A 14,769-nucleotide genomic window follows, 5' to 3' on the forward strand; every position below is an offset into this window, starting at 1 on the left:
AGCTTAGGGAGGGGGTGGAAAGCAATTGGAGCATTGGAGGACTCAAGAACTCGGAAGAAGGGAGCTTGCTCTGCGGGTTCTCTGAGGAAGAGCAAATTAGCATCAAAATCCGGGTAGATTCTTGTGATTTTTCTTATGCTATTTCCGCATCATGCATTCCTGTCTTCTTTGTGTCTTCCATATGTCTTCTGAAGAATTTCATATTTTTATTGTATGCATTTTCAATTTGGGCAATTAAATTTATTTGAGAATTTTATATGCATGGATTTAAAGAAAAAGAGAAACGGGTTTGAGTTCAAATTAGAATCAAATTGAAATAGATTTGAAAATGGTTTCAAGATTTATGGCCAAATCCATTAGTGAAATTATTGGATAAAATTTTGAGAACAATTACCTTTTAAGATTTTTTTTTTAATTGTCCTGTCGCTGCCCCTTGGATAGACCCAAACTCAGTCATTCATAAATTTTTATCGTGATTGAATTTATTCGATCGCTCCAGTCAGAATTGGTGCAACTTGGCTCTTTCTAACATATTTCAATTTAAGCCCGATCCAACGGTTCATTAGGGAGATATGGCTGTCGTACTGAGACTATTTTATTCAAAGACAGATATTTCTCCATTTTCCATAACCAAGAGTTCTTTATGCTTAAACTTCATAAAAATAATATATCAAAGCATGGAATGAATTAAGATATTATTGCAATCTTCCCTTATTAGAATCTTATTAATATGTATTAGTTTTATATGGTTTATTATCTAATCTAATTAAATCAAATTTAATTAAGATTAATTAATAGTAGAAGAAGTGTAATTAATCATTAGTCAATCTAAGTAAATGGATGAGAGGAAATTAAAAGAAAAGAGTTTTTAATATAGTTTATATAGTGAACTTTTTATAATATATATTGAATACTATTTAATATATATTAAACAATTTTAGTGTTGTTTAATGAAGATGATAATGTTAAGAATTTGGAGATTATTCATGTTAAAATCTACAATGAGTCTTATTGGTTTGTGATAGGGATCTCTTTCAAACAACGTTTATATAGACAAAATATTATTAGAACAATTAGAAAATGGAGTCTAATGGTTGATTTTAATATTGATTAAATAATTGTAAGATGATAATTTATATTATGTTGATTTAAATTTAGAAACTTTGAATGATATTGGATTAAGACTAAATTATTATGTTATTGGTTAATACGTTTGAATACCTTAATGGAGTTAAGAGTTAGCCAAATATTAACTAATGAGTTTATGGAAGGATTCTATAGATCGAGTATGTATAATTTGATGAGTTTATTATTTATTAATGTTTGTAAGGACTAGCAAACTATTAATAAATAACGGTTTAAATATCAACAAATTTGATTAGAGTTAATCTAGTGGAGATTATTTATTGATTGAAGTTTGGTAAAAGATAATAATTTTTGGAGTTGGATTATAATTGATTTTTAATCAATTGATATTCATTGAGTTGATATTATAACTATGATATTAATAATTAAGTTGTGCGATAGAGTCTTATTTGAAAAGATTAATGATAATATGAATTTTTTAAGGGAATGTTGGCATTCTTTGAAAGATGATGAATATGGTCATTTAGGTTTTTCAATAATTATTATTGAATTATTAATATGATCTTTTGAGTATTGAATTATAGTTGACTTTTATCATACAGAATTATAGTTAGTTATTAGTCAACTGATATTAATTGAAACGTTGCTATGATTATGTAATTATTAATTAAATCAATCAATGAGAGTTAATTAGATTTAATTAACAATTAAGTTAAGTAATGAAGATTTAATTGATATAATTCTTTTAATAAGATTGTAGAAATATTGATATCAAGTTGATAGGTCTTATTCTTATGACTTGAATGATGACCTTAGATATTTAATGGTGAAGACTTAGTAATATTTAATTGAAGACTATTAGAATATGGACCTATGTTAATTGATTGATGTAATTGATCATTTTAATAAAGTTATAATCTCTTATTCAAAGAATGATAATTGGTCCTCTTATAATATAACGAATAATAATCCTAAAAAAGTTGAAAGGTTAATCAATTAGAATATGGATCATGGTTAAATATAAAGGACAATTTAATTAAGGTCAATGATGATCAGTTTAGTGAATATTTATCCTTAAGTTATTCTTAGAATGTAATTCTTAATAATGGAAGGGTAATGCTATCGAGGAACAATTGGGTTGACTTGTAGGTCAAATGATGAAACTTAAAACACTTGAAGTATACTTGGAAATAGAAACTGAAACCCCTATATTTGATTCAACTATGTGAATTTAGTAAACCAAAACATGTGTTTGCATCGTGTATTCTATATGCTTCTTGTTTTGAGTTTTGGTTTGACTAGTGTTGACCAGTCCTAGGTTGTTACCAGAGGCTCGAGGGTTATGAGCTGTGATGGCATATTGATCTTATTTGGTCTTGATCTTTATAAGCCCAACCATGGTTATGTGATCGTATGCTCTATGAAATGTTTGTATTTGTTCTTCAACTTTCATGTGTGAAGTTGAGATGTATATATATCTGAGATGCTTGAGCTAATCATTTTTGAGTCATCGATCAGTTATCCTTGGATTACTTTCCAGTCGCCATGATGAGACTGAAATGTGGATTTATTTTTTGATGATGTCATGTTGTGATATGTTTTGACTCAACCATTTTGGAGTCTTCGATCAGTATGTTTTTGAGATATTCTTGGTTGCTTGTTGAGAACCATTGGATATTGTGATTTATTTTGAGATATATTTTTGGTTATTGAGAACCAATGGATACTTATGATTATCAGTGATGCCTTCAGTTGCCAATAGAGAACTGTTGTGGTCATGATTTTCTATGGATGCTTTTTCAGATGCTCATGGAGATTTGATGATTCTTATCTTGGTGATTTGATGATTCTTATTATGGATATTTGATGCTTTTATACATATTTGATGATTTTATTATGGATTATCTTTTATGATGTTGAGATTTATGATTCCATGAGCTTAGGGTAGGTAATCTACTTGTAGTGTCAGGAAGTGGCTTGCAATGGGGGCTGGGGCCCTAAGTGGCTGCCAGGGTAACTCATTTTAAGTTTGGTTAATAAGTGATAACATTTACACACTAAATGGGGATTAATGAACCTAAAAAGATAATTGTTTTGGTTCTTGCCCATGCCTTGAGTGCTTGTACATGCTAGGATGGGAGTAGTGAGAATGCATGGTTGCGATCGTGCATTCCGTAGTATGTCTTGTCAGTATGAGAGGATACTAGTGGCCGCATGAGATCAGTATGGACCAGTGGAGTTTAGCTAACTGCCAGGGTAACTTGTACGTGATAAATGCAATGACACTTTCTCGCTTGTAGAGTAGGTTTCCTACATGTCTTTGTGTGCCTCTGGGAATTAGATGTCGATTTTGTGTGATGGAACCTTTGAGTTAGTATACTTTTAGGATTCTTGGACTTATAGAGATTTGTGCTTCGTGAATTGATATTCTATTTGGGACTTGAGTTTATCTCCTCAGCATGGTGGGAGTGGACCACTTAGGTTCCACGCAGTCGGGTGGTAGTGTATTTTCACTCTTATCATTTGAGATCTGTCCGAGACACCATGGCTAGAGTATCCTTGGTTGGTATTTATTCTTCATTATGTTCTTGGAGAATTATGATAGATAATATACCTTATGATGGATGTATTTACTGGTATGTTTCTTATATTGATGATTTGCTTTACTTTGCATATGTTAGTTGATGATTTATTATGCTTTACTTTGCATGTTAGTAGGATGTTTTAGGAGTGACATTCCTACTATGTTAATACCGATGATCTCTTTGGTGCTTTGGAATGTTACGCATAGAGGGATGGCTAGGATCCACAATGGTCTAATGATGCTATTTACGGTTGGGAGGAACCGCGCACTTAGTTATTTATGTTTGTGATATATGGTTATCTTTTGTGATGGATGTTTATATCTTTTGTAATGATGTATCATGTATGATATGTGGTTTCATTTATGTTATTGCATCATGGATTAATATTAGATGATGATGATGTAATTTATTTACTTGGATTTTTATTCTTTTAAGCTTTTCATACCTTGTGATATGTAAAGTGGATGATTGAGCTAAACTAAAATATAATTACAAAAGGACACTTGTATATTGTTTAAGTACATTGGATGTATCATTGTTATTTCATAAGGATGGGATGTTAGATGAATAGTTAAATTTAGATGTGATACAACGTTAAGGGATCTTTAAAGAATGTAGCCTGTTATGTATATATGTTATGTTTATTTTCATTTGAATTGTTGCTATTGCTTTCGCAAATGTTATGAATGGTTTTATCTTTCATATTTAAAAAAAATTTGTTTGGAAAACTTAGTAAAATTCTTTGGATCCCTTGGCGGGGCATTACAAGGCTACTCAAGGTAGACTTCTTCAAGTTTTCCATTCAAAAGTGTTGACTTCACATCCATCTGATACACTTTGAACTTCTTGTTTGCATAAGCTAGTAACATTCTTGCTACTTCAATTATGAAAACATGTGCAAATGTATCTTCATAGTCTATACCTTCTTGCAGTGAAAATCCTTTACATAGCAATCCAACTTTATTTCTCATAACATCATCTTGTCCATTCATCTTATTTATGAAAATGCCCTTTGTTCCTATAACATTTTTGTTCTATTCTCTAGGGACCAATTCCCATATCTCATTCTCCACAATTTGACTAGTTCCTCTGTCATTGCTTGAATCCAATGATCATCTTTACATGCGTCATCTACACTCTTAGTGTTCAACTTGAGAAATAAAACATAATTATTCATGTACTCTATTTATTATCATAACTCCCCTATCTTTGCTTCAAATAATCTGATCAACGAGGTGATTCTTTATCAAATATTGTTGGGTGTTGATGACACTGTCTCAACTCTTACTTTGGTCTAGGTGCAAATCTTGGTTCCTCTCTTTGTTCCACAACTTGAATGTCATTTTGAAAATAATTGTTAATCTCATAAAAAGTATCAACATTTTCTTGGATGAGATTATTATTAGCTTCTTCATCATTAAAATTGTAATCAAATATTCTTTCATGAACTCCAAACTTCTCATCCACTTTTACATTTGCATTGTCAACATTAGTCTTAGTCCTCTGATTCAAACATCGATAATATTTACTTTTTATGGATAACCAAGGAACATACCTTCATTGTTTCTTGCATTGAAAAACTTACCAATATCAACATCTCTCTTTATATAACATTTACTTCCAAAAATTCTAAAATATTTCACTGATAACTTAAATGTCCAAACCATAGTTCATAAGGTGTCTTGTTTGTAAATTTTTTGTTATGTGCGCTCTTAATTGTATATACTACTATATTGACTACTTCTTTCCAGAATTCCTTTGATTTACCATTCTCAAACATCATAGCTCTAGCTACTTCTATTAGAGACCTATTTCTTCTCTCAACAAATCCATTTTTCTCAGGAGTCTTAGGTGTTGGTAGCAATCTCTTAACGCCTTTCATTTCACAAAAAGGGTTAAAATAATTTGAGGTAAATTCTCCACCTCTGTTAGATTTTAAACATTTAATTTTTTATCCAGACTCATTCTCAACTCTATTCTTAAATAAGTTAAACTTATCAAGTGCTCCAAACTTTTCTTTAAGGAATGCTACCCACATCATCCTAGTAAAGTCATCAAAAATAATCATGAAGTACCTTTCATTATAGGATCCCCTTGTCTTAGTAGGACTACTTAGTTCTGTATGAACAATCTCCAATTTTATTGTTGTAGTGAACTTCTTGCTAGGAATGGAGCCTTTCTTCTACTTATCCATAACACATCCCTTGCACACAACATTGGTAGGCTTCACAATTTTTGCTAAATCTCTAACAACAATTGTTGATGTAGTGCAAGGTAGGAAAGTGCCCAAAGGAGATGTCTTGACCCCTAGAAAATAACCACATAGTAGAAATGTTACAAAAGTGCAAGATTTGATACCAATTACAACACTTTATTCATAAAATAATTGTTTACATGTAATGTGCCAAGCTGTAAAGCCTTCTTGATCACAACCAAATATAGTAGCAATTACAATATAGTTCTGCAAAATCCCTCAAGATCCAACCCCAAACCCTAGCTACTCTAGATCCACACTCTGGAAGAAACCTCCAAGGAAGATCTAAACTTGTGCTCGCAAGCCCACTAAAAAATCTCTTTGTTTTTGAAGCCTTAACTACTAGTCCATCTCAAAATTTACCCAAGATCCAGGTGTACACAAGCTCACATTTGACACACTATCCACACACACAGGAAAAAATCACTCACTTAGCTACTCCATCTTCTTCATGCTAGATCCCACACTCAATAATGACTAAATACTCCACAAGACTCCCTACTTATACCCAACCAAGACAAAAGTTAACCTAGTATGTTACAAATTAAATAAACACTTGCATTAAATGCACATTTAAGCCACAAGCCAACTTACAACAGAAACTAAATACAACCAAATTAAATGCCAATGTTGGTTCACACTTGAAATTGAACACAAACAACTTGGGAAAATCTTGAACCAAGACATGATTGAGCATCAGAAAACCACTTCCGAGTATCAAAAAATATTAATTTTACTTAGTACATGAAGGAATGCTCGGTTAACATTAAACTCAGTTAACACTGTAAACTTGGTTAATACTACGAACTTGGTTAACATTGCTAATTAATATTGAACTCGGTTAACACTACTAGTTAATACTCAATTAACATTGCTGGTTAATACTCAGTTAACATTGCAAATCAGTTAACATGATAGGTTAATACTCAGTTAACACTACAACTTGGTTAATGCTATAGGTTAATACTTGGTTAACATTGCAACTTAGTGAAAACTGCCAGAATGAACAAAATGTAGGCAAGATTACAAGACAACCCAAGATGCTCTTGCATCAATTATACTACTCACATTTATAATATTATCAAAATTTATATGACAAAACCTTCTATGCCATAATAAACTATTATCAATGTTTGCAACCAAGCATGTCATCTCTATACAGTTAAGCTAAAAAAAATTACCTTTGGATCTTGTACTAGTGCCAATCAACTTACCATCTTTTTCTTTAATAATGCATGTCTTCTCTATGAATTGTAATTGATATTCCTTATTAACCAACTATACAACACTCAATAGGTTATGCTTTAATATATCAACAAAGTAAACATTATTTACATTAGTTTTCCCATCAAGATTAATAGATCCTATTCCCTTGATATGATAAGCCACATTGTTACCAACTCTAACAATGCATCCATGGTGAATACTAAACTTAAAAAATTTATTCATGTCACCATTCATATGATGTGAACAACCATTGTCTATGATCTAGTCAACTTTCTTTTCAACCTGTAAAACTAGGGTTTTTTCTTCTTTAACTTCTATTTCAGGATTTTCTTCTTTTATAACTACAAATCCTAACTCATCATCCCTTTCACTCTGAACTCTCTTATTACACTCATCATCTTCATTTGCATACAAAAAATCTCTAGGCCTTCTAAACTTGAAATTCTTCTTATACTTTCTCTTTTAGGACACTTAAAAGAATAATGACCAACGTCATTACAAGTCCAACATTTAAAGATTCTCTTACCATCTGGTCCTCTCATTATATGAAAGGAAATTCATTCTTCAATCCTTATGCCCTCCTTAGATCTGGATCTACTGGTACTAACATAATCTCCAATGGTGCTTGTACTTCTTAACAAGGAAGGGCGAACACTTAATGCACTACAAGTAGTTTCCACTCTAGGTAAATCTCCAGCCTGCTTCAAGCTTACTTATACTACTTACAATCTTCCAAGAAGAGTCCCTCTAGTAAGTTTCTCAATGCAAGGTATCACTTGATCAATCATTATGATGTCTGCTTCAATTATGGTGTCAAGGTTTTCAAGTTCTTCCATATAATCACATCTTCATCTTTATATGCATTACAAGACTTAATTCCTACAATAATTTCTAATATTCTACCAATATAACTTCTTACAAATTTATCCTCAATCATCATAGCATCTTGAAATAAACATATCCAATGCTAGCATCTTGAAACAAACATATCCAATTTGATTCTCTTAGCATGCTTATCACCTTCATAAGTAGATTCTAAAGCTATCCAAATTCCATAAGATGTTTCTAAGGATTTTTCCTGACTATATTATTTTTTAGGAAGAGATGAAAAAATTTCTTCTCTGGCAAACATGTTACACATAAATAGATCTCTTTCAACTTCACTACATTCTTCAAGTTTTCTTTCTCCCACAATCTATTTTTCATTCTTTGTCATCAGCCAATATCCTGGACCCATGCATAGAAGATGTATCTTCATCTTCTCTTTCTAGATATCATTGTTGACTCGATCAAACTTAGGACTTTATTTTATGAAATGACCTACCATTGATCTCCTTAACTTGTTAAGGTTTTCCTTCTAGGACCTGATGCTCTGATACCAATTACTAGAAATTAAAGTCTACCAAGATAATAAGAGGGGAGGTGGGGTGAAATAATTTTTAGATCAATATAACTTTTATCAGCCTTATTAAATCTTAAACATGTGAGCAATATAATTAACAACCATGAGAAGATACACATACACATTTACATTAGACATGTTAACTAGGGGAACCCTTGATCAGAGGGGAAACCTTGGTGGGGATAGAACCCACAAAATGATGTACTAATATAAAAGTTCCTTGTAAGAGGATGGACTCTATTAGGAGTGAATGAAATATATTTAGTACATATTAGTCCCTATTAGGAGACTTTGAATCCCTATTAGGAGATTCCAACCTTATTAGGAGTTGTGCCAATCATGTTAGGAGTTGTAGAAGGTAGATGGACCCACTATCCAAAAAACTTCAAGGGCAAGACCATAGAAATCACTATCCAACTAATCTCTATATCATTCCTTTCAGAAGAATAGAAATAAAATCAGTTTTCACAACTATAACTCTATCTATGTACTCTTACTATGCCAATACCACACCAAATACCTTCTTAGATCTCAATACCATATCTTCAAATTTGCATCTCACTGATCCCTTTGATTGCTTACACACATTTACCAACTTCGCATATCCAATATAACTTTTCTTACTCTTACATTCACTCACACTTCATCACAGGAAAATAACCTTCCTTTACACCATATCCTCAAAATAAATCTCTAAGTTAGTCTTGAGGCTTTCCCAATTAATTATAATAGGACCTCATTAATATATTATAATTCATTGCATGTTTTTGCAATTACAAAACATTGTTGGCTCACAATAATTACAAATTTTCACATGTGCAAATTTAAATCTCATATAGTTCCTGATATCATCATCAAGTTGTCTACTATTACTATCTAACTTCCCTCATCACAATTCTATCCCTGTTAAGAGATATAATCCAAACATCATAAACCACTTCTTAGGCACTCTGTCTGCACACTATCTTCCATAAATCACCAATAACTATCACATATCTTCAAATTTCTACACATGCACTTATCCACATCATCAAGACATACTGTAGAACATATCCTTAATTATGCTTTAAACATCATCATTATTAATACATAGTCTATATGACCTTGTTCTTTGTTTGCTACTCTACTAGTCTTTATAGAAATAGTACTATGTTGACATCAATGAAAAACAAAGTCATGAATGCAACATGTCAATCTCCTCAGCTATTCTATTAATGCTTAGGGTACTCCTCCAAAGGAACACTGACAATATTCTTGCTAATAATTATATCATCATAGACCTTTTGACAATTGGCTATAGTGAGTTTGGATGTCAACTATCACTGGCATATTGTTAAATGATTTTCTCACATTCTCCAAATGTGCATAGTGCTCTTGCTAGGTGATGCATGTCGAGGTATCCTGTAAATGAACACAGGAATTGACAAAAATTTCCCTCTCTTGGGTATTTAGATTTTATGATTGTCAAACCAATATAATATATGCATCATGGATGGTAACTTGATTACTAAGAGACTTTGTAAGATGATCTTCTGTTTAGTTAATGCTTATTGGGTTCACTTTAATCTTAGGCTCTTCAATCCATACTCATGTTGGCAACCTTATATGCTCTTGGAGTACATAGGACTTACTTATCTCAAGAAGTACTAACTCAACTTTTTGAGAATTGTTGAGCCCACCAATCATATGATCATCAATCCCTGTAATTTGCACTACTTTTGAATAAATTTTAGGTATAATATTTGATGTATGTCTTCAAACATTTTTTCAAATGGGTACCATGTCCCTATAGTTGTAGTCAGATTATTACCCTCTCATACTCACATATTTTTCACTCACGGTCATGTAAATTCATAGCACAAATTATTTCCATCTCATCATCGAGGTTCTTCTTTGAATCATATCGATTTTTTTGTGTTACAACTAACCATATGGTTTCATTAGTAAAGCCATTTCATCCTCCATGTGCACAAAACCCCAATATTTGTGCTTTTCTACATTTTGTAGCAGTGGCATTATAAAGAAAAGTTCCTCCATTATGAACTAATCTTGAGTAATTATGCATATATAATATATTATATCCACTTTAGGGCTCTTCCTTAAAGGAATATCATAAAATAATTTGTGGTATGAGAAGCCAAATCATAACTTTGTAGGCCCTCCTCAACACCACTATTGGAAAATTCCTTACCACTATCTCTTTTAGTATTACTCATTCTTTAGACATATTGTAGATTATATAGATATCAAGACACTTCGTGCTTTGAATTTGAAACCTCAATCCATGATTAGATCATTATGAGCCTTCAATTTTGAAATAACAATCTTGGAATTTTAGATTTGAACTTTCAGGTCTATTAACCAAAACATGGAACTACATCAATGATCATGCCTTTGAGTTGAACCCTCAACCATGATTTTAGAACATTTGAATTTTGAATTTGCGCTCCAAAGTCTAAACTTGAATCATGACCCTTTGGATTGATGAACTTGTATTTTGAACTTTGAACCTTGAACTATAAGGTTCAAGGTTCTAGTTCAATATCCCTTGCTAATGCTACTTTCACACAAAATATAAGCTTTACAAGAATATTATTAACAAAATTGATATAAATACTAAGAAAATGGGGAAAACTATTCCTATGAGTTCAATCTATCAAATTTAAAACTTGGGTGATAAAAGAAAGCCAACAAAGTATCTCATAATTTTTTGAGGTAAGTGTTATACCAAAAGAGAAGATGATATGAGAAATTTTGATCCTAGAAGTGATGAGGGTATCATTTTTGGTTATTCTACTAAAATTATAAAGATATATAGATGGTATAATTTGAGATTGAAGAAGATTGTTGAGAGTGAAAATGTTAGGGTTTATAAAATATTTTAGGTTCAAGAAAGAACACTTGATTATGATTCTAATGACAATCCAAATTAGGCTAGTACAAGTCAGAGACCAGTGATAAATCAAAACATAAAACAAGAACAATTATTTGAATTCAACAATGATATACACATACAAATTGAAGAAGAGCCAAGAGAAGAGTAGAGAAACCCTATATATATTGCAAGGAATCATTCTAAAGATCAAATCAATGGTAATGCTAGTTGAGGATTGATAATAAGATGTAAAATAAGAGAATAATTTTTAACTTATTTCACAAGTTGAACCTAAGACTAATGATGATGAAAGATGAATTTTGGGTAAATACAAGGAAACAAGAACTTGAGTAAAAAGATAAGAACAATACATGGGAATTGGTCCCTAGCATAAAGATAATAATTTTTTTAGCACACAATGGGTATGCAAGAACAAAATAAATAAAAAAGGTGAAGCTATGAGGAGAAAATCAAGGTCAATATGTAAAGGCTATTCATAATAGGAAGGTATAGATCTTGAAGAAAAAAAATTCTCCAGTAGCAAGATGAGAAGTTGTAAGAATGATTTTTTCTTATGTGTATAACAAGAATTCCAAAGTGCATTTGGATGTGAAGTAAACTTTCTTGAATGGAGAACTTGAGAAAGAGGTATAAATTGAGTAACTTCATGGGTTTTCATTGACTGAAGACAAAGATATGGTATGTAAATTGAAGAATGCATTGTATGGACTAAACCAAGCACCTAAATCTTTGTATGCTAGATTAAACAAATATTTATTAAGTTTGGGTTTTAACAAAGGAAATGTAGACAGTAATGTTAGGATTAGTGAGACAAAAGTAATAATTACATGTAAATATAACTATACCATCTTAAAATGGTTAGACTTCCTTTATAAGATATTTTAGCACCCATATTTTACTGACTTCTTGGACCATGAATGCATAACTATTCAATGTTCCTTTTCTTCTATTCTACACCATATTTTCCAATTTTATCTACACAACCTTCTAAGGGCCTATTTTATCCATTCTCTAGGACTAGGTCAACCTAGATAAATTCGATCCTTTTTGAGGCCCTTTTCCTTCATCTTTTAGGTTACGGTTGACTTGGGTCAACTTGGTCCAGGAGTAGGTCAACCCAAGTTGACTTGGTCTCTAATGAGTGTGAGTTTCATGGCCTAAAAGGTCTTAAATTTATCAACTGAATTAGCCTATAGTTAACTCTTTTCTTAAAAGTCAACCTGTAGTTGACCCTCTACTTAAAAGCTAGCTTTTAGTTAACTCTCTACTTAACAATCATCCTATAGTTAACTTTCCTCTTAACAGTAGACCTACAATTAACTCTTTGTTTAATAGTTAGCCTTAAGTCAACATTTAACTATTTTCCCAGCTGTAGACTACTATAAAAGGAGGCTTGTAGGCTTCATTTTAACATCAAATCACATCATGAATTCATATATCATCAAGTACTAAAGGCACTCTAGACCTCAAGGCATCCAAGCATTCAAGCAAGCTAGCTTCTTTAAGCATTCAAGGATCTTTTGTTAGCATTTCCTCTTCATGATCTAACACTTTTTTGGCCATCAAGGGAGGAGATCTACTTTGAAGCATTCATTATATTATTCATTGGGGCATATTTACATCCATGGCTCCATGATGTGGTTATGGTAGATCAATTATAATGGTGGAGATATCCTACACCTTTCATATCAAATCCAAGATCTACAACATACATCATGATATATCCTTTTTAATAAGGGTTTTCTACAAATAAGGTGAATATTTACAATTATCTTGTTTCCATTACATTTACATTTATCATTTTTAGTTAATTCTTTAACCTAGGGCCCCAATAAAACCCCCAAAACCCTTCTTTTCTGTGTTTATTTGTAGGATATCATTCAGAGCTTAAAAATTTGGAACCTACTCTTTGGGAGTTTTTTTGGCAAAAATTAGTTGTAGATCATCAGACTACATCAACTTGGTTGTACGACATCCTTCCAAGTCGACCTAGTCTATCAGTGCTCTTTTCCAGGGAGATTTATGGATTTTGTTCCTTTCATCATTTTTATTTTTAGATCCACTAATGGATATTCATAAATAGTTATGATCTATGATTTTTAGAGCTAAAATATATCTTCCTTTTCACTTTTCAAGGTGAGTCTTTTATATTTTATTTCCTTTCACATCTTTACCTCATATATATATCTAAATTGGGCTAATTGTGTTTACATAACATCTAGATTTACATTTTCTTAAAATCATATCAAGGGCCAAAGAGTACATTTCCTTGTATTGTATTCCCCTTTATAATTCAAATTTAGTATTAGTACCCTTCTTCCTTTGGGTCCTAGCTAATCTAATTTGGATCATACATGGAATCATATTTGGAAATTCTCCTCTTTCTATCAAATACATATTTGAATGGCTTAGTGGTTATAGAAAAGTGGAGATCTACAACCCTAGTAAGGTGTCTCTATTTTCCCCCTAAATATTTTGGTGAATCCATCCACTTACCCTCTTTTCTTTTTTGGAGTTAACTTGTTTACATTGGGTGCTTATCTTCTTTTGGTGAACCCGAAATATTTCCCTCTTCTTGTCGATTTTGGATTTCCTTCTTTGCATTAGGTATTTTTCTTCTTTTAGTGCATCTAAATTTACTTTGTTTTCATTTGTGGAATTTTAATCTCCTTTTGCATTTCCTTCAATAGTGTCATTATCTTTTTCCTAGGATTTTCTAGATGCATATGATGGCAATTCAATATATTCCATCATTGAGGCTCATCTTATTAAAGATGATCAACCTCTATTAATTATGGTGACACTATTTGGGATAAACCTCTTGATCATAATTTTGACTATGCAAAAGTTGCCAAGATGATTGATACATTTTCTTTTCAACATAGAAAACCTTATGTTTCTTCTTCTCCCAATCCTCTTCTTAGTGAGTTTAATGTGACCTTGCCTTCATTTGATGCTCCTATTAGATATGATTAATTGGACATCCATAATCCCTATTCTATGGATTCCTCAAGAAAAGAGGATAATGGTAATCTCCCTAGTGCTCTCTTCTAGTCATAACACTATGGAAATATGAGAATTTTTTATCAAGTTAACATGGTACACCTTCCTCAACCTCTTATTAAGCCTATTATCACTCTCAAGGGTTATCATTCATCAAATGAACCTCTCCTTACTCTTAAGGGCTGTCCTCAAATCACTATTGAAGGGGAATCTCATTAGTAAATTTGGTCCTATTTTTAGACGTGTGTCTATCAAAATTGTGACTCAAAAATGTTGAAAATGAGTATCGCTAAATTAGAGTCACAATTTCAAAATA

This window comes from Cupressus sempervirens, chromosome 3, assembly GCF_028749045.1.
Source record: "Cupressus sempervirens isolate cs-2001-9-10 chromosome 3, ASM2874904v1, whole genome shotgun sequence".
Classification (NCBI taxonomy): domain Eukaryota; kingdom Viridiplantae; phylum Streptophyta; class Pinopsida; order Cupressales; family Cupressaceae; genus Cupressus; species Cupressus sempervirens.